The following is a 12,766-nucleotide window of genomic DNA, read 5'->3' on the forward strand; positions in this document are numbered from 1 at the left end:
CAAACATACCAGTGCTTGAGGTGAGGTCACCCACCCTACTGTGGCTGGAAACAGTGTGGGCCAGGGCAGGGGAGGCTGGGTACCCCAGGCACTGCCCTGATCTGAGAGGTGGTTAGCAGCTGACAAGTGCTTGTGTACCCGTTCATCCCCTGACAAACATTCACTGAGGGGCATTATTGTCAGACATGCTCAGAGTTCTGGGGATACTGTAGTGAACAGTAGAAAAGAAATAAATGGTATCATTTCAGCGAGCAGTGTTCTATAAAAAAGATAAAGCCAGGTAAGGGGACAGATGACAAGAATGGTACATTTTTATTTCAGATAAAGTGGTTAGATAAAATGGAAGTAGCAGTACCAAGCAAAATAACTGACAAAAGCCAGGTGAATGGTGGGAGGGCAGTGGTGTGAAAGAGCGTTCCACGTGGAAGAGCAGCAGGAGGCAGGAAGTGCTCGGTACCAGAGCAACAAGAAAGCCAGTGTGATGGATGCTGAGTGGACCAAGGGGAGAGCAGGGTGAACCAAGGCTGCAGAGACACCCTCAATAAGGTCGCACAGGTCCTGGCGGAAAGTTCTCTGGAGCAGGGAATTGTGGTGGGGTGGGGGGGAGCTGTGAGAGAGTTAAGTTAGTCCTTCAATGAGAATTTTAAATAAAAATATACTTTGCGTGTTCTGAATTTGAGTCTTTGTAACTACCTCAGTAGGCTTTAGGGATGGGGAAGACCTGCGTCTTTCCAAGGTCTTACAAGCATCCTGTAGATACTGGATTCCAACTGGCTCCTGAACCCTAGATCTCTGTGGTTGTGTCTTTAGTGTCTGAAGGTCATTTCCTTAGGACTGAGTCCTGGGTCCTCAACAGACAGCAAATTCTTTCAGGTTGTAGTCAATACCTTCTTGTCCCTGGGACAAAACACCTGGTACCCACAATTTATAGGAGAAAGATTTATCTTGCTTCGTGGGCTTTTGGGGATTCAGCCCATACTCAAGTGGTTCCCAGGCAAGGCAGATATGGTGGAAGGGTCTGGCAGAGGTGAGCTGCTCACATCATGGTGGACTAGGAAGCAGAGAGAGCAGGGAGGAGCTGGGAGAGCAAGTGCAACCCTTCCAGGCCATGCCCCAGTGTCCCACTTTCTACCAGTACAGTCAGCTGCTGGACTGTTAGGGGATGAACCGTGGATAAGCACAGGGCCCCCAGTCACCTCACAGGATCCCTCACCTGAGCACATGAGAGTTTGGGGGAATGTTCTAGACCTAAACTGTAACGGTGGTGCTCTTTTATTCTTTTTCCTACCCAGGGATGCTCACATCTGGGCAGTGGCACTGTCCTGGGTGTTGGAGCTGAAGGTAACATTGTTCTGTCTGTGTCGTGGTGTCCTGTCCACTCTGGAATGGTGTTTCCGGTGGTGGGTGACTTTGCTGGGCCAGCTGGGCCTCCCATGTTTGCCTCAGTGGGCAGACAGGTGCAGCTTGGAGGATGCGGGGGCTCCGAGGCGCATCTACCTCATGGAGAATGAAGGCCATGCAGAGGGAGGAGGGAGAAAGCCCCATCCTTGTACCACGTAAAAATAAACTCAAATGACTCCAACAATTTGTTTGGAGCCAATACTCTGACCTACTTGTGGCCTCTTTCACCCCATGTCTGAAAAGGAAGGTGTTAATTTTTCTTCTGCATTTTCTTTGACCAGCAAGGACATTGGGTCAGCTTCCCCTTTCAAGGTGGCAACTCCAATTTAGGAGATTTAAGTTTGAGAAGATGTGCTCTCTCTTGAGAGCCCAGAAACAGTCATAAAAACCTGCCAGCCAGTTTGCAAGCCATGGTTTATGTGAATTCATTCCAGGAGGTTTCAAAGGGTGTAATAAAGGCAGGAGAGACTGCTGCTCACTGGCGGTGTGGGATCACCTGGCTGTGGGTGTGCTGGGCAGCTTGCTCTGCCCCTGCTTGAGGAAGAGCAGCACCTGGTCAGAAGTGTCTTGCTCAGGGTGTAAGACAGGTGGCAAGCGCAGCAATCCCGGAAAGATCATTAATCAGGCTTCCGTGGCCGAGCTGCAGGGACTTGTCTTCAGAGGTCAGCAAAAACCAGACCCAGAGTCAATTAGAGTGAAGGCCCAGAGGCTGTGCTGGCTTCTCTGTGATCCAGGTCTTAGGACCAGGGAGCAGGGATGGAAGGATCTTACTTGCTGGTTTTCAAAACACCAATCAATAGCAGACTTCCTTGACCCTAGCTCAAAGCTAACACGAAGCTCTCCCAGCGTTGTTAGCCTAAGGAATGCAGTGTCCCAGGACCAAACCTCTAACTAACACATGAAGAATCTCCAAGAGGGTTGAAATAAGGCGATGGAGAGCAGCTTCCTTTGGGTTCTGACTTTAGGGAAGAGAATCACGTGGACACTCCACAGCCCCTCAGGACAGTCCCCTTGTCAAATGGACTATGACACTGGCCCCTGAGAGAATGGTTCAGTTGATCTCTTTGATGGTTGGCATGAAGATTAGGTTGCTTTCCTAGATCTGCAGGTCAAATTTTGGAGACCTGAGATTTCCCTGAGCAGTCTTGGAGTCTCAAGGGACATCATTAATACTAACAGTCACTTGAGCTCTCAGCTAAGCACAGTGCTGAGTTTCTTTCAGACTTGCTCAAAACCCAAGCTCCACAATAATAACTTTATAAAGTAAGTTGGAACCCTTAGCCCTGTTTCATAGGTGTGAAAACTGAGGCACAGATCAGCTTGATCAAGTTTGCCTTCGTCAGGGAGGTAGGGCTGGAGTTTGCCTGCAGTGCTAAAGGGGTTGGCTGAAGGTCTGGGGAAGTTACTACAACCACCACACACAGATGTCCAGGCCAGGACAGTTGGTGGCACTTCCACCTCACCAAACCACTTTCCCAGCTTCCTGGGTGGGGAAGTGAAGTCTCAACCCCACTGAACTTGAGTGGAGGGCTGGGGTTTATTTTTCTAGTCAGTGAATTCTAGTGGACATTATTTTTTAAACCATCTTTTCTTTTGTCTTCACTGTCTCAGTGGCTTGAACTTTACTGGAGAGATTTGATGTACACATTTGGGGAAAGAAAACAAGTTGATTGGAAGAGGATAGGGGGAGCCACTGATCTGGCTGTTGTGAGCTCACCAAGGTCAAAGCCTTTGGAATAAAAAATGACTCCTGCCTTCTTCACCCAAACATTCCTAGTCGAGCTGGCCCACAGTTCTATTAAATCTGTCCTTCAAGTCAGAGCTCTTTGAGGGGAACAGAAGGGCCTAGACAAATTTCTTAGCATTTGTGAAAAATTATAATTTGATTAAGACATTTCATATGCTTAATAGCAGCAGTTCATCTGTGCAAATGATTTGAGGTCTGGGGGAAAATAGCTACATAAAAAAAAAGGAGTTTCTAAGCTGTTGAAAAGGACAACTTGAACAAAACTTAATTACAAGTACAGGCTAATGGAATCTAAAAGGAGGCAAGAGGAATTCATTATATTAATAATAAACCTGATTTTAGGCAAAGGGAAGCAGATAGAAAGGAGTGCGTAATGCGTTATGTTTCGTTTCTTCTGAATAAAATGCAGTATGCTGAAAGATAACAAGATTATCCATCCTTTCCATCTGCTTTGTCTAAACAAATTCAAGTGTTGCACAAATGTAATGAATTTTCAGCTTGTAATTTGCTGTCTCCAGTGCATGCGGTGCAGAGACCTGAGAAGCTCCATTGGAAGCCCCAGGCTTCACTGTCGCGGAGGATGTGGTTCTTTGCAGGGGAGCCCTGGTCCTTATTTTGAGTGTCGCTTCTTGGGTCCAGGGCAGAGCCCTCAACCTACCAGCACAGCTCCTTCACCCCACTGGCATGGACTTTCTAGCTTCCACTGCTGACCTTTGGGCCTTCCCAGCACAGATCCATAAAACATACTTGCATGAGTCATTGTTGTAGGCTCTGGACCTCCAGTTGGACTCGTGGGAGGCACTGCCATGGGCTCCAGGTTTTCAGCTGGACTCATGCAGGACATTGCTGTAGGATCTAGGCCCGCGGCTGGATTTTCTAGGTCTTCAGTGTTGTGGACAGATTTCCTGCACTTCCTTGGTATTTGACTCCTTGGGTGATCATAATAAATAATACTATAAATTATGTGTCCTTTATGTAATTGCTCATTCTCCTTGAAACCCCTGGCTAATACACCTTCCCTGCAACACACTTCAGGAGTGAGATAAAAATCGGCACATTTCTTCCTATCTCGCCCCTCATCCACCTCCATGTCGTTAGGCATGAAGCTTCCCCCCCTGGGATTTGCACCCTCTCAAGCTCCTGTTCTCCCCTTTCTGCTTCCTTTTACATGTCATCCTTGTGCAAGGGGCCATAATGATCTTCTCGGTACTGCTCCAATTTCAGTATATGTGCTGCTGAAGCAAGCACTTCTACTCTTTAAAACACTTCATTTCAAAGCACCTTCTGCGGTGGGCTTGGAACACACAGATTTACTTCTCTTCTCTCTGAACTCCTGTTTCTTTTTTGCTGGGTGAATTCAGCCCTGCACTCAGTCAGTGGTTTAATTCCCTGTGTTGTTTCTCCTGGCTCTATGTACGTTTTGTTTCCTTGAAGATGATTATCGGCCCTCCTTCTTCCCTTCATTACCGTACTCCTTGCGTACCTTCCATTGGCTGGATTCTGTGTTGTAGGTACAGAGGTTCCATACTGAGCAAAGTAGGCACAGCCCGTGACCTCATGGAGCTTGCAGGGGAGCCCTGGTCCTTATTTTGAGGCTCCCGTGACCTCCTGGAGCCTCATGGGGGTGAGAGAGGAAGATGAGTGACACAGTATTCACCTAAAGGAATTGATGACCACAGAATTCAATGTGTCAGATTTAAGCCAACAAGATTGTACTGCACTTGTATCATGGGTTCATGTGTGGTGGACATTAAGATTAGCTGTTTACAGCTTTGGGCTATTAGGCAGAAGTGTCCTGTGTATATTTACGTTACACACTTTCCGTGGTAAATATTTTGGCTTTTGTTGAATCTAGAAGTGGAATGTCTTGGTCATATGGAAAATATGCTTAACATCATGGCAGCTACCAAAGTGCTGGCCAGAGTTGTCAGAATTTTTCTGTGCTCTGTTGCTTCATGTCAATGATGGTAAATCTTTTAGAGATAAGTGCCCAAGCTGCAACCGCAAACCACTTATTTATTGCAAAATGCCAACACTGCAATTAATCTTGAAGGCTGAGGGTTTAGTTTAGGGGGGAAAAAGCCTCAAACATATTAATCTTTTGCCTTAAAAGAAAAACAGTAATATGCATGCCACACGTTTTTCACCACTACTCTATGTCTTTGCCAAAACTTGGTATTTTTATTCTTTTTACTCTTAGTTATTCTAATGAGTCTGAAACAGTATCACATTGCAGTTTAAATTTGCATTTACCTGGAAACTAATAATGTTTTCATGTGCTTATTAGATCTTCTACAAGTATATCATCTTTATGCAATATTTATTTGATCCAGTATTATTTTTAAAAGATAATGCACCATAATCATTGTGGAACACAAGTAGTTTACAGTCAATTTCACTAGCAACCTACAATTCACTACATTAATAGAATATAAGAAGAAAACTATAAGATTACTTTAATAGATGCAGAAAAAGAAGATAAAATTCAACATTTATTTATAATAAATGCCCTCATCAACATTAGAGAGAATGGATATGTTAAAAATATAGATCCCCAACCCATTAGCACCATACAGCTCTGCATTTTAGGGCTAATATTTCTTTCAGAAATGTGTAATAGTTTTTATTGTTCACATTTTGCACATATTTTATAAATTTATAATTAAGTATGTGTTTTGATGCTGTTATAAATTATTTGATTAATTTCAATTTTGGATTTTGTTTTTTAAATAAACAAAGCTAGAAGACTTGTACTATATGACTTGAAAACTTCCTGTAAAGCTCTAGTAAGACAGTGTTACACTTGTTTAAAGATAAATGCATATCAGTGAAGCAGACTGGTCAAAAGACAACCTATACCTGGGGTAAATGGATTTTGACAAAGATGCCAAGGAAATTCAATGGAAAAGGTATAATCTTTCCAAATACTGCACTGAAAATGCTGGATAGTTAGAAAAGTTAGTTTTATCTTTATTTTACATTACAACAAAAGTTAATTCCATATGGGGCACTATGGAATTAGTGAGCTATACAGGTGAGCTAAAATTATAAAACTTCTGTATGATGTTCTAGAGGAAAGGATTCATGACTTTGGTGTAGACAGATATTTTAAGATATGTTTTGCTTTTACACAAAATAATTGTCTTAAAATTTGACAACTGGATTTCATCACAATTAAAAATGTCTGCACTTACTAAAACAACAGCAAACATCATTATAGATCTTAAAAGGCAAGTCAGACTGTGACAAAACATACAATAAAACAAATAAGCTGAATCTGGAATATAAGGGATACATATATACACATAATGTACTTAATAAGGAGAAAACTTAAAATCTGTAAAACAAGGGCAAATTTTGAGCAAAACACTACATTAGAATAACCAAAAAGCAGGTGAAAACATGCCCAGTACTTCTTTAGAGAAATGTAAATTACAGTTAAGTGAGACACTTCTTTACTTTGACTAGGGTATGCTAAACATAATGACAGTCCCAAGGGTGGGTGAAGGTACAGAACAACGGGGGGGGGGGGCGACATGATGGGAAATAGTATTTTGCAAAGTTAAATATGCACTTACATTATGACCAGCAATTCTATTCTCAGATAATTAATTACCCAAGAGAAATGAAAACATACTTCCCCACAAAGAATTGTTCATAAGTATTCACAGTGGCTTTATTTATAGGAGTGCAAACTGGAAATATTCCAAATGTCCCTCACCCAGTGAATGGGTAAACAAACTGTGATACACCCATGCAATACAAGGAATAAACGATGGATGGATGCACCTGCAGTACCAAAGAACTTCACAGACATTATGCTGAGTGACGAAAACAGACATGAAAGACTGTGGGTGACACGATTTCATTTACTTAAAACTGTAAAAAGGGAGCTATAATTTATGGTGATGGAAGCAGATCAGTGCTGTTCTAAAGCTGTGGGTTGAGAAGGACTTAGCTGCAAAAAGGCAGAAGGGGATTTCTGGGCTGATTAATCTTCGCTATTTTGATTGCTTTGGTTACATAGGTGTGAACATTTTTCAAACTTAGGGACTCAAACACTTAAAATGCATGCAATCTTTAGAGTGCGCATTACACCTCGATAAAGTTGAGCAGTGACTAAAAAGCCTCAACCAAACAGACATGGAACCACTGCGAGTGAATTTTCATCAGTGACCTTGCCTCTTCCCTTCTTTGTCTTCCTGAGACTGAAATGGACTCAGCCGAGGCGTGCCTTCTTTTTTTGTCCCCATCTTGTGGGAGCAAAGTAGTGGGGTGCGGAGGTTTAGCTCTGCATTATGCTGAAGGAAATTAAACAAGAAGTGGATTCTGTGTGACACCTGAATTTATTAGCTGAGAAAGAATGGCTCTGCTTAGAAGAATGACACCCCATTGCTGTGGATGTCACTTCTGATTGTCAAGTTGCAGAAAACATTCAGCTAAGTCCTCAGCTTGCTAAATGTGAAAGAGCTGTTTACAGCTTTTGTATTTTCCTCCTGTGAACTATTAAACATTCCATTTAATTTGCAAAGCAGCAAAGGATTTCTTGATAGCTTGGCTCCTTTGGGATGATTGCTGAGAACCTCGCTCAATATTGGTACCTATGGATCTGCTTCTCTCTATTAAGACAATTTGGGCCTTAAATTGGGGGCACCTGGAAGGCCAGGAACCGCAGCACATCTAAATTATAGTGACTTGTCTACTCGCAGACACATCCAGTCATGGATGTGTCTCCCCTGAGAAGTCACAGCAGAGTCCAGTGCGCCTCCCTTTTGGAATAGATACTCAACTTTGAGCAACGCTGGTTCCTGGAATATGCATGTCTTTTGGTCATGGGCACCATGGATATGGGGACACATGAAAGAAGGGGCAAGTCCTACAGCCATGGTGGCAGGACTGCTTGCATAAAGAAACAAACAGCAGAAAAAACCCAGTGACTGGCCAGTGTTATTTGAAGCCTAGAAATTTCAACTCTACAGCTGATTTTAATGAGCAAACATTGGTTGTTGCCTCTTGAGGGGCTAATTCCCTGATTTGGGAAGGAGCTTCAGACCAGGAAGCAAAGAGAACCCAAGATCTGAACCTTAGCTGGGGCTCAGAAACATGAAATCTTATCAGGCAAGATGCTTAGTTCCTCTGATGCCGTTTCCTTCCTGGCACTGAGAACCAGGTGGCAGCTTTTCCTCAGGTTTCAGTTCCGCCAGCTTGAGATTTCTCAGTGTTTGCTTAGCACCAGAGGGGAAATGAATCCCTCTCCCAAAAGAATGCACTCACACAAAGAATGTTACAGAGCAGCACTACTTTACTGGAATGTTTGGTAAGAGGGAGAAAGGAGTTTTCATTATACTTCCCAGATTTAAGTAACAACACAGAGGCCCTCTGTGTGTGTGTGTGTGTGTGTGTGTGTGTGCAGAAGAGGACATGCATATGCATCTAAAGGCTCTTGCTCTTCAAAGCTTCATGTGTGCCCACACCCTCACTTCTCTTCCTCCTCCCAGTCCTCCTCCTAGTCCTCCTTCCTCCTCAATCTTCCACTAAAGCACATTTCTGCCTCACTCCCCACCACGTGTATCCCCCAGATCCATCTAAGGGCTCAGCACACCAAGCGATCTCCAGGCAGTGAGCCACTCCTGTAGAGACAGCTTAGCGATCGTGTTTGGTAGCTGGACATTATTTGGTGTTTCCCCCTTGTCTCTCAGATCTCTTGTGCAAATCTCAATTTAACCAATCTTAAGATTGATATGTTCTCATACTTTAATGTCTTTGAAATTAGAATGCTATTGTAAAGATGTTTTACAGTTATTAATCACAGTATTTTCCTTTCTTAGTATCTTAGATTTTATTAAATATGGTATTTCTTACAGGTGAATAAAGGATTACTACTCTCTGAGAACAATAATCATAGTCATGAACTCATTATATATAATTGTCTTTGTTTACGAATAAAAAAACCATTTTGGACCCTGGAGTTCTGAGTCTGGGTTAAGAGATAATGACCACAGATCCATCCATCTCTAAGCCTGACCCATTCACTCTAACTCTCATCAGGGAAAGGAGAGAGACACAAGGAATAAGCCCAGGAAGTTGTCTACTTTGTCAGCGTTAAGTGGCATCTGCTTAGCTGGAAGTGTCACCAGAAGAACTGGGATTTGTCTAATAAAGAGGTAATTCTTAAAGGTGTCCCAAAGATTAACAATACCAACGTCTTTGAGAAGGCTTAGTTCAATTCATGATAGTTGTATCTCTGGGATGATGCCCTAGAATCTGTGCTGCAAATAAGAGATTTTGTGAAGTTCAAAAATAGGTTATTACTTTTAGAGAAGGTGAACACCCATCAAAGTCTAGGATGGTGGTGGTGAAACCGTGACACATGGGCTGCAGCAGATGCCCTCACCGGAAGCTCTGAAAGGTTTACTCTCACGGGTCTGAATATTTTCATTTTAATTCACTATGAGTTAAAACTCAAATCCTTGAGATATCCATTGGTCCTATGTTTGCAATGGGAAAACGAAGCGTGAAGAGATCGACTTCCCAAGTCGTCACCTACAAGGAGGTGGAGACTGGATACGAATCCTGTCCTACCCGAAGGCTTTCCAAAGCCTCTCTCATCTGCACTGACCGAGCATAACCGAGGAGACATCAGGGAGCACGCGAACAAAGATCTACTGAAACTTTGGTCTTGCGACTTGATTTAACTGCTAGAAGGGATGGAAATGACACCGTGCCAAACTCCAGGAGCCTTGCAACTGCCCTGTGTCTCATGGAGCCCCCAGCCTGCATGAGGACAGGCCTGGGCTAGTCCGCAGTGGGCAGGGACCGCACGGAGCATGGTGGTGGGCTGCTTCCTCAGCACAGCCTGCAGCCAGCCTGCAGTGGTCAGCAGAACTGCGTTTCATAGCTAGTCTCATTTTCTAGGCTCCGTGCAGTTTGCATCATTCTGACCGGGTTGAGGGATGCCCGGTGAGCTGGTGGCATACCCTTCCTGAGTGTCTGGAAGAGTGCTTCTGTAAAAGATAAGATCTGGACTGATGGAGCGAGATGAGCAGACTGCCCTCCCCGGTCTGGGTGGGCGTCACTTAGCCCGTGGAGGACTCTCAAATTTCTTTAACTCCTCAGTCTAATTCACCATCTGTATAGATATTTCCATGACAGCTTTCTGCCACTGACCCTGAATTTATGGAATATTTTATTGATAGCTCATTACTAATGTACATATTCTATCTCTACAGAGCTCATTTATAATTTGTTATAAGGAATATATACATACATATACTATATATACTTTGCTACTGTACATATTCTACCTCAAAAGAGCTTGTGTTATGATTCATAGTAAGAAATATTTATCTTCAACCCTAGTGACTGTTACAAAGCACCTAAAGCCCTGGTATCCAAAGCAAAGGTGCTAGGTACATGGCTTATTTGCCCTGGTTCCTGACACACAGCTCTTAGTGCCTCGGGCTCTTCTGGTGATAGGGGTGTGGTCTGTTTGAACTGGGCCACTCTTGATTTCTGGATGGGGACTCAGCACCAGAAAGACAGAGCCAAACCACGAGGGGAGCTCAGAACTTTCAGCCCCACCTTCTCTCCCTCCTCTGGAAAGTGAGGAGGGGCTGGAGACAGAGTCAACTGTTCGTTCCTTTGCGACAGAGTCTCGGTAGAAGTTCCTGAACCCCGGAGTGGGGCAAGCATGGAATTGTAGGGCTTGGGAGGCCCTCACACCCCTTCCATCTCTCACTCTACATGCCCTTCATCTGACTGTTCACCCACACTCTCTACAGTGTCTTTCCTCACCCACTGGGAAACATAAGTACATATTTTCCTGAGGTCAATGAGTCATTCTAGCAAATGACTGTGAAACTAAAAAGTTATTGTGGGAATTTCCAATTTATAATCCATAGGTCAGAACTGACTCTGACTCCATGTAGGTGGGACCAGGACTGAGCTGAATTTAGGACACCTGCTGGTACTGGGTCATTGATCAGTGTAAAGAAAGCATTCTTATGTCTGGCCACAGACTGCTCTGTATTGATAGATTAGTGGTTTGTTTTCCTTACCACACAGTGATGTGTTTTTACCATACAACCTGAATCTGAGCTGTAGAGACCCGAGGCAGGAAACTGATAAAGACCCGGCTTGCTCTGAGGAGGTCATTCTCTGTGTGTCCACCAGCTGAAATCACAGATGGGTGAGGTGGAAATGATGGCAGTCCACAAAGAGCTGTCTGCGTGGTCTCCAAAGCCCATGCTCTCTCTATGACCTTCTTCTAGGGCTGGCTGTGAGCAATGGTGGGTGGATTGTACTTCCCGGTGTCTATCCTGAAGCCCATTACCTATGAGAGGTCAAGCCTCAGATGACACAACTCTACATTTTCACCATGCCACGTGCTCTTAAATTTTAAGAGAGGACTCTGAAGGAAATTATGAGGGTTTAGGAGCTCAGCGCCATGACCAGTATCATACAGTGTAACTCAGAAGTGCAGGGGACCCACCCTCTAAGAGTCCACTACAACTGAGCCCACTGGCCCATCCAGGAATTGGGTCAATCACATGACATGCTTGGTGTTGGCTTCCCTCCTTCCTGACACCCCTCCACTACACCCTCCCTGCAGTTTGCAGGATCATCTCCAAATAAATTACCTGCACTCAAGTCTTCATTGTGAATTCTGTTCAGGAGATGGACTAATACAATCTTCCAACGCTTTTGAGCTTTGTGTTTTCTCACCAATAAAGGATGTGCATACATTCTTGCATCTATATCAACACACATGCCCATGCATCCATACGCATATTACCACGTGAAACTAAGTAGCTACATCCGACACATTGCAGCTCAATAGATAGTGATTAGTTCCCAGCCAGGGAAATTTTTCCCCTCAATCTCAACCCAAATTCTTTTTTTCTTCCAGAGCCTGTGACTCTCTGCTCACGACTCCTGGAGGTTTGCCTTATATAAGCGGAGGCCCAATTGAGCATAGAGCTTTAGTTAGTAAAGCACGTCTTAGCACTCAGAATTTAGCGTTTGACCTTCAGCCTTCTGTCTGCTGCACTCTGCAAGTTTCGATTATGAGACTAAGAACAAGCTTTGCAGAAGGAATGCTGGGGGAGCAGCAGCAACTCGACTGCTTTCGCCATGTCATTCTGACTTCTACGGAAAAGCCTGTGCAGCTCTTCAATTAGCGGCCCTGCTGGTGGCCCTGGCAGCAGTTTTCATAAGCCAGCAGCAGGAAACCGATGAGAAGCCACCACTGCGTAGCAGAGTGAAGGATTCTAGCTGTCTACCCATAGCCCATGACCTTGACAGGAAGAAGGAGCCGACCACACTGTGTTAGTTTAATCTCTTTATTCCTTTGGAATGGCCCAGCATCCCACTCTACTTATTTTGAGAAAATGGTTAGATTTGTTAGTGAGCAGCCACTGAGTTTTGGGGTACTGTGAGGATAACGTGTGTTTGACAGACAAACAGAGAGGGAGAGAGAAAAGAATGGAGAGAGACAGGAGAATGGTCATCGGACTCATGGTCTTTCTTCACCGTCAGCTATGTCCTTGGTACTCTGGAACTTTAACAACTCCTCATCATAAGAGTGAGAACTCCCAGGGGAAGTCCTTCCCATCGCTA

The 12,766-nt window shown here is 44.1% G+C and overlaps 1 pseudogene; it reads right to left on the reverse strand.

The window, feature by feature from the left end:
- Positions 1–4,282: 4,282 nt before the first annotated feature.
- On the reverse strand, positions 4,283–4,396 carry LOC111756725 (U6 spliceosomal RNA; annotated as a pseudogene).
- Positions 4,397–12,766: the final 8,370 nt, after the last annotated feature.

This window comes from Cavia porcellus, unplaced genomic scaffold (assembly GCF_034190915.1).
Source record: "Cavia porcellus strain 051 isolate PalLab524CR breed Dunkin Hartley unplaced genomic scaffold, mCavPor4.1 scaffold_5, whole genome shotgun sequence".
NCBI lineage: Eukaryota > Metazoa > Chordata > Mammalia > Rodentia > Caviidae > Cavia > Cavia porcellus.